This window comes from Equus caballus, chromosome 6 (assembly GCF_041296265.1).
Source record: "Equus caballus isolate H_3958 breed thoroughbred chromosome 6, TB-T2T, whole genome shotgun sequence".
NCBI lineage: Eukaryota > Metazoa > Chordata > Mammalia > Perissodactyla > Equidae > Equus > Equus caballus.
In genome coordinates, this window is record NC_091689.1 from 42,902,946 (window position 1) to 42,917,097 (window position 14,152).

Here is a 14,152-nt window from a genome sequence, read left to right on the forward strand (position 1 = left end):
TGCACAAGTAAGCTTTGGAGATATTTCTTAACAACAACGAAAAAGGAAGGAAGGCAGGAAGGAAGGAAGGGAGGGAGAGAAGAAGGGAAGAGGGGAGGCAGGCAGGCCACCATTTGCCAAAATTAACAAGCTATATACGCAAATGAACAAACCTGGGATAAAAGAAACCTTAGACTTTATCAAATATTCAGTTAAGGAAAGTGGTAGACCTATTATGCTCCATTAATACTATTTCATAACTGGGGTCTATGGGTAGACACTAGACAATTCTTGAACTCCCTTAATGGGCTATGCAAATGAAGATTTTTTTTTTCTGAGGAAGATTTGCCCTGAGCTAACATCTGTTACCAATCTTCCTCTTTTATTGCTTGAGGAAGATTAGCCCTGACCTAACATCTGGGCCCATCTTCCTCCATTTTACATGTGGACATGGCACCGCTTGGCACGCCATGCTGTGGTAGGCGTCCCACATATAAAGTAGAGAAGGATGGGCACAGATGTTAGCTCAGGGCCAGGCTTCCTCAGCAAAAAGAGAGGACTGGCAGTAGTTAGCTCAGGGCTAATCTTCCTCAGAAAAAAAATAGTAGACAAAGAGGGGCTGTCCTGGTGGCATAGTGGTTAAGTTCGAGTACTCTGCTTCAGCAGTCTAGGGTTCACAGGTTTGGATCCTGGGTGCAGACCTACTCACTGCTCATCAAGCCATGCTGTGGGGGCATCCCACATACAAAATGGAGGAAGATTGGCACAGATGTTAGCTCAGGGCCAATCTTCCTCAGCAAAAAATAAATAAATAAAAATAAATAAAAATAGGCAAAGAAACTATGCCCTAAGAAAACAATTATTTGTTCCAAGATTCTACATTCTTCTACTAGACGGGCATGTTAAATCTACAATATTACCTTTTTTTTTTTTTGCTGTGTAAGATTTGCCCCAAGGTAACATCTGTGGCCAATCTTCCTCTTTTTTAAAAAAATGATTTATAGAACATTTATTCTATTTCATTTTATTTATTATTTTTTTAAGATTTTATTTTTCCTTTTTCTCCCCAAAGCCCCCTGGTACATAGTTGTGCATTTTTAGCTGTGGGTCCTTCCAGTTGTGGCATGTGGGATGCCGCCTCAGCATGGCCTGACGAGTGGTGCCATGTCCACACCCAGGATTCGAACTGGTGAAACCCTGGGCCGCCGAAGCAGAGGACGCAAACTTAACCACTCGGCCACGGGGCCAGCCCCAATCTTCCTCTTTTTTTACTTAAGGAAGATTCGCCCTGAGCTAACATCCATGCCAGCCTTCCTCTATTTTATATGTGGGTTGCAACCACAGCATGGCTGATGAGTGATGTAAGTCCATGCCTGGGATCTGAACCTGCAAACCCAGGCTGCTAAAGTGGAGCACACAGAATTTAACCTCTATGCCATGGGACTGGCCCCTACAATATTACTTTTTAAACTGGCCAATGTTTGTTAAGTGAAAAAGCCTTTCTGGTCCCAATGGGGAATTAATTTTCCTTATTATAAGGATTTGTCATAAAATCAATTATATACCAACTCCTTTTCATAATTCAGGTTCAAATTAGACTGTGGAATATTCATACCTTTCTCCTCTCTTCTCAGCCTGCCTATCTTTTAGGCTACTTATATATTTGATAGCAGAGACAAAAAGGTAAAGAAGCTTAGGGAAAAAATTGAGGGAGAGGGATGCTGGGATAAAAATTTCTGGCTAAAATTTGAATTTTGGATTATCTTTAGATTTTATTTTTCCATGTTATCCTGTCTTCCATTATCAATTAATCCACAACAATATATCACATATTTGTTGAGAGCCTACTGGGTGCAAGGCGTTGTGACCATCCAGATAGCCGTTGAAAGGATTATAAAAATTATACTATGTCTCCACCAAATTTGCATTAAGCTTAATATACCCTTGCAGAAGGTTAATGTTATGGCCAGCATATCTTTTTTCTTTGTTGCTGCCAGCATGAAATGGAGACAAACTTGTAGTTGGTTCAGGTGTTTGTGCATCACGTTCAGAGGATAGAACCAGCTCCATTCAGAACAGTGAGGCCAGCATCATGGCGGAGTGACTTGCTCCCTTTGCCTCTCCTCTCTAAGTTATAACCAGGAAAACATCCACAGACCAACAAAGGACTCTGCACAGCACACCAGACAACCTGAGAGATCCATACATCTATACCTCTGAAGGTGGGTGGTAGAACCAGGGGAGCAGTGGCAACAGCTCACGAGACTGGAGGTTCTGGGAACTGCAGCTTTGCTTGCAACCAGAGAGCTCAGGAACTGAAGTAATGCCCATGAATGGAGGCCCCAGGAATTGAGGCAGCCCAAGCTCCCAGAGATGCCAGGAATCACTGCAGGCCATGACTGGAGGCTCTGGGAACCTCGATGATATCTGTAACCAAGCCCCTTTCCCCCCCTGCCCCGGTGGTGGTACCTTTGACCCTGGCCCTTCCAGCAGTGGGAGCTTCATCCAAGACATCAATACCCCTGGCGGCAGCAGCAGTGCCAGTGACCTGAGCTTCCAGGAATCATACAGGTGCTGGAGACTAGAGGCTGCAGGAACTACAGCAGCACTCAGGGCTCAGGCCATCCCCCTCTCCCTGCAGTGATGGGTGGGGCCTATGACCTGAGGCTTCACGAACTACACTGCCTGCAACTCAGCCTCCAGCCATGGCAACCCTGACATTAGCCTTGCCAGCAATGGGGGCTTTATAAAAGACCTTGGGCCCCTGGCAGCAGCAGGGGTGTCAAGGACCTGAGTTTCCAGGAACCACACAAGTGGCAGAGACCAGAGGCTTCAGGAACCCTGGCACTGGCAACCCAGGTACCCTTCCTCTCATGGTGGTGGTGGTGTCATTCATGACACCAGCCTACCTGGAAGCACAGTGACATCCTTGAACCCAGTGCCCCCGGCAGCAGCATTGCCAACATACCCAGATGGCCTGGAAGCAGCAGCACAAGAGAGCCCTGAGCCCATGAAGAACCCATGGAGAGCTTAGGTAACAGCGAGAGCAGAGCCCATGACCCTGGTCCCCCTTAGCTACCTTGGCACCCACAACTTCGGCTCCCCCACCTATAGCAGCAGCACCTGCAGACTCAACAAACCCAGATGTAGCAGAGGTACCTGTGACCCTGGCTTCCATCCCATTTTCTCCCCTCCCACTAAGTTGGGGCACTCCACATCCCAGGTGACTCTGGAAGCAGCAGAGGTGCTCACCAGCCTGGTGGCCCTGGTGGTGACACCTGTGACTTTGGCAACTTACAGCAAGGCACCAGCCACCTCAGAGGCACAAGCAGCACAATGACAACACCTCCAGCAGAGGCAGTGGAGGGTGGAAAGGCAGGATCTCAAATACAATCAGAAGCAGCTCAGAATCAAAGTAAACAAAGCCTTACCCAAAGAGGAAAAGTGTTTGCTACCACAAATGCACCAGCAGAGGAACAACTCATCAAGCACCATGAAGAACTACAGTAACACATTATCACAAAAAGAAAATGACAACTCTCCAGAAACCTAACTTGAAGTCATGGCAGACTGATCGAATTGATAGACAATTCAAAATAGCTGTCATGAAGAAACTTAACGAGTTACAAGAAAACTCGAAAAGACAGTTCAGTGAGCTCAGGAATAAAATAATGATCAGGAGGAGCACTTCACTAAAGAGATTGAAACAAACAGAAATTCTGGAGCTGAAGAACACAATAAATGAGATGAAGAATAAAGAAGAAAGCATTGTAAGTAGAGCAAACCATATGGAAGAAAGAATTAGTGAGCTTGAAGATAGAAACCTAGAAATGATTCAGGTGGAAGCAGAGACAGAACTAAAATTTTAAAAAATAGAGAAATTCTATTAGGAAAAGTAGCATAAGGATAACAGGTATCCCAGAAGGAGAAGAGAGGGAGAAGGGAGCAGAGAGCTTATTTAAAGAAATAATAACTGGGAACTTCCCAAACTTGGGGGAAGAACTGGATATACAAGTACATAAAGCGAATAGAACACCTAATTATCTTACCGCAAAAGATCTTCAAGGCACATTATCTTAAAACTGTCAAAAGTCAATGACAAAGAAAGACTATTAAGGGCAGCCAGAAAGAAGAAAATAATAACTTGCAAGGGAACCCCCATTAGGCTATCAGTAGATTTCTCAGCAGAAACTCTACAGGCCAGGAGAAAGTGGAATGATATGTTCAAAATATTGAAAGATTAAAAACTGTCAGCCAAGAATCCTCTATCCAGCGAAATTATCCTTCGCATATGAAGGAGAAATAAAAGCTTTCCCAGACAAAGAAAAGCTGAGGGAGTTCACTGTCACTAGACCTGCCTTACAAGAAATGTTGAAAGGAGCCTTCCTGGGAGCAACAGGCAGAGGTATACAAAGCTTTGAGCAAGGTGATAAACATACAAACAGAATCGGAAGATGGCAACTCTATATCAAAATAGGTTAGAAAACAATTATAACATAAAGGCTAAAGGGAAAGAAAGCATTAAAATAACTATAAAAACTTCAATTTGGTAACAAACTCCCAATACAAAAGGGGATAATTTGTGACAACAAAAATATAGACACGGAAGAGAAAAAGGATGGAAGCTGCACAGGCAAATGGAGACAAGATGCTATCAGCAGAAAAAGGGCTATCTAATCTATGAGATCTTTTATACAACCCCATGGTAACCACAAAATAAAAATTCAGAGCAGAGTCACAAAACATAAAAAAGAGGACACTGGGAAACACATCACAGAAAACCACCAAACTGAAATGGCAGACAGAAACACAAGGAAAAAGAAACAGTGGAAATATAGAACAATCAGAAAACAAAACCTGATCAAAAAATGGGTAGAGGGTATGAACAGACATTTTTCAAAGAAGGTATACAGATAGACAACAGGCACATGAAAAGATGTTCAAAATAGCTGAATTCACTAATTATTAAGGAAATGCAAATCAAAACTACAATGAGATATCACCTCATACCCAACAGAATAGTTATTATTAAAAAGACAAAAAATAGGGGCCAGCCCAGTAGTGCAGCAGTTAAGTGTGCACGTTCTGTTTCGGCAGCCTGGGGTTCACCAGTTCAGATCCTGGGTGCAGACATGGCACCGCTTGGCAAGCCATGCTGTGGCAGGAATCCCGTGTATAAAGCAGAGGAAGATGGGCACGGATGTTAGCTTAGGGCCAGCCGTCCTCAGCAAAAAGAGGAGGATTCGCAGCAGTTAGCTCAGGGCTAATCTTCCTCAAAAAAAAAAAGGCAAAAAATAACGAGTGTTGGAAAGGACGTGGAGAAAAAGGAACCCTTATACACTGCTGATAGGCATGAAATTGGTGCAGCCATTATGGAAAACAGTATGGAGAGTCCTCAAAAAACTAAAAATGGAAGGGCTGGCCTGGTAGCTTAGTGGTTAAGTTTGCATGCTCCACTTTAGTGGCCTGGAGTTTGCGGGTTGGGATCCCAGGTGCAGACCTATACACCACTCATCAAACCATGCTGTGGCAGTGTCCCACATACAAAATAGAGGAAGATTGGCACAGACGTTAGCTTAGGGACAATCTTCCTCAAGCAAAAAGAGGAAGATTGGCAACAGATGTTAGCTCAGGGCCAATCTTCCTCACATACACACAAAACAATTACCAACAGAAATACCATGTGATCCAGCTATTCTACTTCTGGGTATTTATCCAAAGAATGCAAAAACACTAATTGAAAAGATCTATGTACCCTCGTGTTCACTGCAGCATTATTCACAATAGCCAAGACTTAAAAGCAGCCTAAGTGTCCATCAACGGATGAATGGATAAAGAAGATGTGGTCCATATATACAGTGGGATACTACTCAGCCATATAAAAGAGGAAATCTTGCCATTTGCAACAAATTGGATGGACCTCAAGGATATTATGCTAAGTGAAATAAGTCAGCTGGAGGAAGACAATTACCATATGACTTCACACATATGTGAAAGATAAGCAAACAAACAAACTCATAGATACAGAGAATAGATTGGTAGTTACCAGAAGGACAGGGGGTTGGAGGAGAGCAAAAGGGGTAAAGGGGCACATGGGTACTCTAATGGGTGGAAACTGGACTTTTGGTAGTGAACACAATACAGTCTATACAGAAGTAGAAATGTAATGATGTACACTTGAAATTTATATAATGTTATAAACCAATGTGACCTCAATAAAAAGAAAAGAAATATACCAACACTTAAATTTTTGTGGAGAAAGTGTTTTTCAGAGCAAAATGCAATAGACATTTTAATTTCTTGATCAATTTTTTTTTTTAAAGATTTTATTTTTTTCCTTTTTCTCCCCAAAGCCCCCCGGTACATAGTTGTATATTCTTCGTTGTGGGTCCTTCTAGTTGTGGCATGTGGGATGCTGCCTCAGCGTGGTTTGATGAGCAGTGCCATGTCCGCGCCCAGGATTCGAACCAACGAAACACTGGGCCGCCTGCAGCAGAGTGCACGAACTTAACCACTCGGCCACAGGGCCAGCCCCTCTTGATCAATTTTTTAAATATACCTCTGTATACCAATTCCAGTTTATCCACATTTATTTTTAATTCATTAAATTATTTTTATCAGGATCAATTATTTTTCACGTAAATGACTTGATTTTGTATCCACACAATAATATGTTAAGTATAGGTTCTGCTATTTCAAGCCTTGAAGACGGAAACCACATACTAAGATGTTGGAGCAAAAAGACAAATAACGTGTGAACTTCCATGGTGGACAATCCATGGTCAGTTATGGACCGGCCACCCCAGAGTTCATTTATATGAAAAAGAAAGAAATCTCTTTCCTGTTTCTGCCACTAAAACAAAGACAAAAACAAAACCAAACAAAAAACTAGCTCTGTTCATTCTGAACACTCAATAGGTGATTGAGAGATTAGTAAATTTCAACACTATCTGTAAAATATTGGTGAAAGACTAGAATGAATTTAGCAAAATGTTTAATTTAAAAACATAAACATAAGGCAAACCCACAGCTTCCATCATACTTAATGGAGAGAGACTGAATGTTTCCAAGATCTAGAACAAGACAAAAATGTCTGCTCTCGCCAGTTCTGTTCAACATTGTACTGGAGGTTCAAGCCAGGGCAATTAAACAAGGATGGATTAAAAAGGAAGAAGTGAAACTATGTCTATCTGCAGATGACATGATCTTGTATATAGAAAATCCTAAGGAACCTACTGAAAAACTATTAGAACTAGTATCAAGTTCAGCAAGTTTACAGGATACAAAATCAATATACAAAAATCAACTGTAGTTCTGAACAGTAGCAATGAAAACACAAAATGAAATTCAGAAAACAATTCCATTTACGATAACATCAAAAATAAGATAACACAACTAGAAGGACCCACAACTAAAAAATATAAACTATGTACTGGGGTTATTTGGGGAGAAAAAGCAGGAAAAAAAAAGATTGACAACAGTTGTTAGCTCAGGTGCCAATCTTTTAAAAAATAATAATAATAATTAGGAATAAATTTAGCAAAAGAAGTGTAAAACTTATGCTCTAAAAATTGCAAAGCGTTGTGGAAAGAAATTAAGGAAGACCTAAGTAAACAGAAAGACATCGTATGTTCGTTGATTGGAAGCCTTCATATTGTTATGATGGCAATCCTCTCCGGTCAAACTGCACATTCGCCGCAATCCTTGTCATAATCCCAGCTGGCTGCTGTGCAAAAATCAACAAGCTGATCCTAAAATTTGTATGGAATTTCAAGGGAATAGCAAATACAATCTTGAAGAAGAGGAGCAAAGTTAAAGCACTCACACTGCCTGATTTCAAAAGCACACTACGAAACAACAATAATCAAGATGGAGTGGTATTGGCATACAGATAAACATACGGATCGGTGGAATAGAATTGAGAGCCCAGAAATAATCCCTCACATTTAGGATCAGTTGGCTTTCAACAAGAATGCCAAGACCACTCAGTGGGGAAGAATAGTCTTTTCAACAAATGGTGCTGAGATAACTGCATAGCCACAGGCCAAAGAAGGAAATTGAATACCCACTTTATACTATACACAAAAATTGACTCAAACTGAATCATGCACCCAAATTTAAGAGCTAAACCTACGAAACACTTAGAAGAAACGTAGGAGTGAATCTTTGTGAGCTTTAGTTAGGCAAAGTTTTCTTAGGTATGAGACCAAATGCACAAACTGTACAGCAAAAAATAGATATTTTGGACTTCACCATTAGCAGGAATGTAAAGGGGTAGAGCTGCTTTGGAAAACAACCTGGCACTTTCTCAAAGGTTCTACACAGAGTTACTATGCCATTCCAGCTGGAATTAGGTTATTTATGTTTGATAACTGGAGATAAGAGGATAAAGAAGCTTAGAAAAATTCCACTCCAAGGTACATGCCCAAGAGAAATAAAACATATGTCCACACAAAAACTTGTACATGAATGTTCATAGCAACATTATTCATAATAGCCAAAAAGTAGGAACAACCCAAATGTCCATTAACTAATGAATGGATAAATGAAATGTAGTATATCCATACAATGGAATATTATTCAAGCATAAAAAAGAATGGAGTACTAATATATGCTACAACATGGCTGAACTCTGAAAATATTATGGATAAACTGCCACTAATCTCATCCAGTATAGTCATCATCTTGGACATTTTCATTTCTAAAAGTTCAATTTGGGTAGTTTAAAATATCTTCCATGTCTCTACTTAACATATTCAATCTTTCCTCTAGCCTTTTGAACCTACGGAAGAGTTATAACTATTCTAATGTCCTTGCCTGCTAATTCTAATATCTGCATCAGTTCTGGGTCAGTTTGATTAATTTTTTTTTTTAAAGATTGGTACCTGAGCTAACATCTGTTGCCAATCTTTTTTTTTCTTTCTCCTCAAAGTACCCCGGCACATAGTTGTATATTTTTAGTTGTGGGTCCTTCTAGTTGTGGCATGCGGGATGCCACCTCAGCATGGCCTGATGAGCGGTGCCATGTCCATGCCCAGGATCCGAACCGCCAAAACCCGGGCCGCCAAAGCAGAGCTTGGGAGCTTAACCACTGGGCCATGGGGCCGGCCCCTCAGTTGGATTAACTGCTTCCTCATTATGGGTCACATTTTCCTGTTTCTTTGTATGCCAGTAATTTTTTATTAATGCCTTTCGTTGTGAATTTACCTTGTTGAGAGCTGGATATTTTTGTAGTCCCATAAATATTCTTGAGTTTATTCTGGGCCACAGTTATTTGGAAACAGTTTGATCAAGTCTTGCTTTAAGAATCTTTTAGGCAGAACCAGAGCAGCATGTAGTCTAGGGCCGATTTCGTTCTACAACTGAGGCAGGACCCTTCTAAGTACTTTATTTCACGCCCTGTGAATGAGATTTCCAGTCCGGCTGGTGGGGACAGGCACTATCCTGTTCCTGTGTGAGTTCTGCTCACATACCGCTCCCACAATACTTCCAGGTGGTTCCTTCCCTTGCCTTGAACAGTTTTCTCACGTTCATGTGCTGGTGAGTATTTTGCTGAATACTTGAGGTGGACCCTCTAAATGTCTCTCAATTTCTCTTGTTGTTGTCAGTCGTTTTTCTCTCTGTGTGTAGGGCTCTCCTTTATGGTATTCGACCTTGCAAACTCTAGCTGTCTTGGTCTCCCTGGACTCTCAGCTCCATCTCCTCACCTCAAGGAATCTGCCAGGTTCTACCTAAATTCCACCTTTCTGTGCCACCATCCGGAAATTCTCTCAGGGCAGCAAACTGAGCAATCACAGGGCTTACCTCATTTGTTTCCCATCTCTTGGGGATCATTGTTTTTCATGGCCTGATGTCCAGGGCCTTGAAAACAGTTTTTCTTTGTTTGTTTTTTGTTTTTTTGTGAGGAAGATTGGCTCTGAGCTAACATCTGTTGCCAGTCTTTTTCTTTTTGCCTGAGGAAGATTGTTGCTGAGCTAACATCTCTGCCAATCTTCCTCTGTTTTATGTGGGACACCACCACAGTGTGGCTCGACAAGTGGTGCTAGGTCCACACCCAGGATCCAAACTCATGAACCCTGGGCCGCCAAAGTGGAGTACAAGAACTTAACCACTATGCCACCAGGCTAGCTCCCAAAATGGTTATTTTTAAAAAATATTTTGTCTATGGGGCTGGCCCGGTGGCTGAGTGGTTAAGTTCGCGCGCTCCGCTGCAGGCGGCCCAGTGTTTCCTTAGTTCAAATCCTGGGCGCGGACATGGCACTGCTCATCAGACCACGCTGAGGCAGTGTCCCACATGCCACAACTAGAAGAACCCACAACGAAGAATACACAACTATGTACTGGGGGGCTTTGGGGAGGAAAAGGAAAAAATAAAATCTTTAAAAAAAAAAAAAAAATTTTGTCTAGGTTTTTAGTTGTTTCAGGTGGGAGGGTAAATATTGTCCCTATTATTCCATTTGATAGGAGGTAGAAGTCCAAGCTCATGCTATGTTTAGCAAAAAGGTAGAATGAGGGGCTGGCCCAGAGGCATAGAGATTAAGATTGTGCGCTCCACTTGGGTGGCCTGGGATTTGCCTGATCAGATCCCCAGCATGGACCTACACACTGCTTATCAAGCCACGCTGTGGCAGGGGTCCCACATATAAAGTAGAGGAAGATGGGTATGAATGTTAGCTCAGGGCCAGTCTTCCTCAGCAAAAAGAGGAGGATTGGCAGCAGATGTCAGCTCAAAAAAAAAAAAAGAATTAATTAACATAATCCAAACACAGAAAAGAAGAAAGTATACTTGCCTCAGGATTGACTGGATCTGTTGAGTCAAATTACACCAGAAGTCTTTCTCTTTCTCTCTCCCTCTGTCTTTCCATCTCATTTCTACTTCTTTATGTTGGCCACATTCTAGTGGAGGACATGGCCACCGCCAACTCTAGAGCCTGCCCTGACAGCCGGCATTCTGAAGATAAAGAAAGAACTCCTTTCCCGTCTCCAACTTGGCTACTTTTCTGGAACGAATGGCCTGACTTGGATGTATCCTGCATCTGTGTACCACCACTAAGGCCTGGAGGGCACGTTACACAGGTTGCCCCAACAGACAACAGCAAAAAATGCATATTGTCTACCTTACCATTGTACACACAGGTTTGGGCATTTGTAAGTATTTTCTTGGAATAACTTCCTAGAAATTGCTGTGTCAAAGGTTTTAGACAAAGCTTTTTTCATATTGTCGACTTTCCCACCGAAAAGTTTAATACCACTTTACCCTCCCATCAACAGTGGCACATTTCCCCTCCCCATTACCAACACTGGGTATTATTTTTTGTCATTGTTGCAAAGCTGACAGGTGAAAATAATATTTCACTGTTATTTTAATTAGGGATTCTTTGGTTAGTCCTGAAGTCAAACATTTTTTCACAGACGTTCATTCATACAGTGGATATTTACTAATTGCCAACTATGTGACAGGCACTATTCTAGACACTAAATGTTTATCAGCCTTTTTTATTTTTTGTTTTGTGACTTGCTTATCCTTTGGTCATTTTTCTACTGAGGCATTTTTTTCTTACTGATCTGTAAGAATTTCTCATATATTAATGATATCAGCTCTGTCACATATGCAGCAATATTTTAAAATTTGTCACCTGTCTTAAATTTTGTTTTTTATAATTTCTTGATGTAAAACTTTTTAATATGTTTGTGTCAAATAGTTTATGATTTCTGCCTTTGATGTTGATACTTCTCAGCTGGTCATATTTGGCATGTTAGCCTGTTTCTGTTTAAGACTCACCAAGTCATATGTGAAAATCAGCTTTTGGCATATTTCTCTTCTAGAGGTTAATCTACTCCTGCTTCTTAGAAGATTCCCAGAGCTACAAGCAGCGGTTCAAAACTTGGTGTCTCCCCAAAGGCTAATTAAGAGAGGGCGTAATTCTGCCGTGTTTACCAAGTTCGTCACTGACTTGGGTTATAAACATATTTTAGTTGATGATGTTCTCTGATTATTACTTTAAGAAAATCTATGAATAACGATACAAAAAAGTCAAATAACAACACATTCATTTTTCATTTATGATCTTTTAAATTTTGGTTTGCTCTGATCTGATAGCTAATTTATTTCCTGGTAGTCCCAGGAGAAAAGCAGATGAACGGCATCCGCAAGTGTGCATGTGCCAGAGCTGCTTCTCTCATACAGATCCATTTATCTGGAACAAAGGTGGCAAGGCCATGATGACCAAACCAATGAAATTCAATCCAACGATCTTTTATTGGATGCCTTCCGTGTGCAGAACAAATATTCAGCTGTATCCACTAGTATAGCCATACGAATTGCCTAAGACCAGCGTCCATTTGAGTTGGTTGGTGCCTGTGCTGCACTGGGTGTTAACTATCTTCAATATCACCCCTGACTGTGAAGAAAACAAGGGAGAATGTCTTGAGGTCCTCCTCTCCAGGAATTTACAAGTTGATGGAAAAGCAGACACCAACTCTAAAAGCAAACAAAACAGAAAGCCCTTTAATGTAAGACAGGTGTTAAGTGATACACACAAGGAAAATGCTATGGAGAATATAAGGGGGAGTATAAGCCACAGAGGGAACCACTGGGTGGATGATGTTATTTGTTTGGTTGTTTTTTTGTTTTGTTTTGTTTTTTGCCAAGGTCTAATAAACCCTCATTGTCTTACCTCTTCTTCCAAGGGCTTGACAAATTTTACGAATAAGACTTTTAGACCCCTGTAGGATTAAATCAAGGTAGGCATATTTGTGAGTGTATCCTACAGGAAAACTTCCCTCACTTTCTGCAAAGAAAGCCAAAGGATCCCTCAATCAGCAACCCCAAACCAATGAAATGCAATTCCACTTAAAAAGACATTTATTGAGCACCTACTGTGTGCAATGCCTGTAATTCCAGGCTGCTGGCTTAGGTTTCCAGGTGTAGCAGTCCATTTGTTCTACTTCCCTAACTTCTATAGTCAAGGAGAAATGTACAGATTTCTCCACCAACCACAGAGATGGCTGAGAGTCATCCAACCTCGTTCAGCCCCTCTGCACTACAGAAAGTTGCTAATTACGATATGTCCCTTTCTCCTCCCCTTTCTGACTCTTAACTCCTAGATGACATTCTCTTTATTTTTTGCTCCTTTACTGCTCTCTGAAAATCATGACAATTCAAAATTTCGCCTAGATTTTGAGCTTTAAATATGACTCACAGCTGCGCAGCAGGTTCTGGTGGATACCCTGATTCTGCAGCTGCAGCGTTAGCCGTGGGTGATTCACAGCTGAGTGCCCCTCTGGACGGCCCTCAGCTAGGGAGCTGCCTTACACAAGGTTACACCCCTCCCTGGGGCAATCAGCATCAGATGACTGCTCATAGGGATACAAAGGCCCCCAGCTCCTTTTACGGAGACCATTTTACACTGATATCCAGCACCCTGTAGGCTTAGCTGAATACAATGGCATCAAAGTTCAACTTCTTCCTCTGCCCAAGTCTGTTTCCCTTACTCCCCCTACAGGTGTTGTTTCTTAGAGCACCCCCCACCAAAACAAAACAAAAAACCACAGCACCCGGCATGCATCTCTCTGTTTAGGCATCTGTTTCCGGGGAGCCTTACTGAAGACACAGGTTGTTGAAATATCTCTTAAGTAACTCCAGATTCTTAGGACAAACTCCTAGCTTTGTTGAAACTGGCTTTTTCTATTGCTTGTGAAAAACACGACCTGAACTGTCTTTTGCCAGACAGATAGGCAAACTTCACAGAGGCAGGAGACTGAGTAGTTTCTGGAATGCGAGAGGAACTTTCCAGGGTTACGTTAAGTGGGACGACCAGTCTGGTGCCTGCAGTTAATCTTCCTATTCCTCAGTAAAATACAGATGACCCAGTGAGATACATAGATCTCTGAATACCCTTAGGTTAATCCAATCCTGGCCGACAAAACAGTCAGTCATTACAGTGAGGGAATCCCAAGAACTAATTTCCCCTTCTGCTGGGAATAACGACTTCCTCTGTCTTCTAGTAGGCCTCTCACTTATCCTTCTCCTGGCTAAATTTTCTTGCAAGACTAAGAGCTGCTATTTGGAATCTTGGGAGTGGACCTTGACACCTCTGATTCACAACTACTTAATCCTGTGGAATTTGACTAACATCTCTCATTGCCAGCTGTCATCCATTCATCTCTCCTT

General features: G+C 41.7%; 1 long non-coding RNA gene across 1 annotated transcript in view; it reads left to right on the forward strand.

Moving 5' to 3' along the window:
* Nucleotides 1-11,959, forward strand: part of LOC138924755 (uncharacterized) — a 29,399-nt gene extending 17,440 nt beyond the window's left edge. The window contains exons 2-3 of the long non-coding RNA XR_011439914.1: nucleotides 10,880-11,127; nucleotides 11,806-11,959. This is a non-coding gene — a long non-coding RNA (uncharacterized lncRNA). The remainder of the gene's footprint in view (nucleotides 1-10,879; nucleotides 11,128-11,805) is intronic.
* Nucleotides 11,960-14,152: the final 2,193 nt, after the last annotated feature.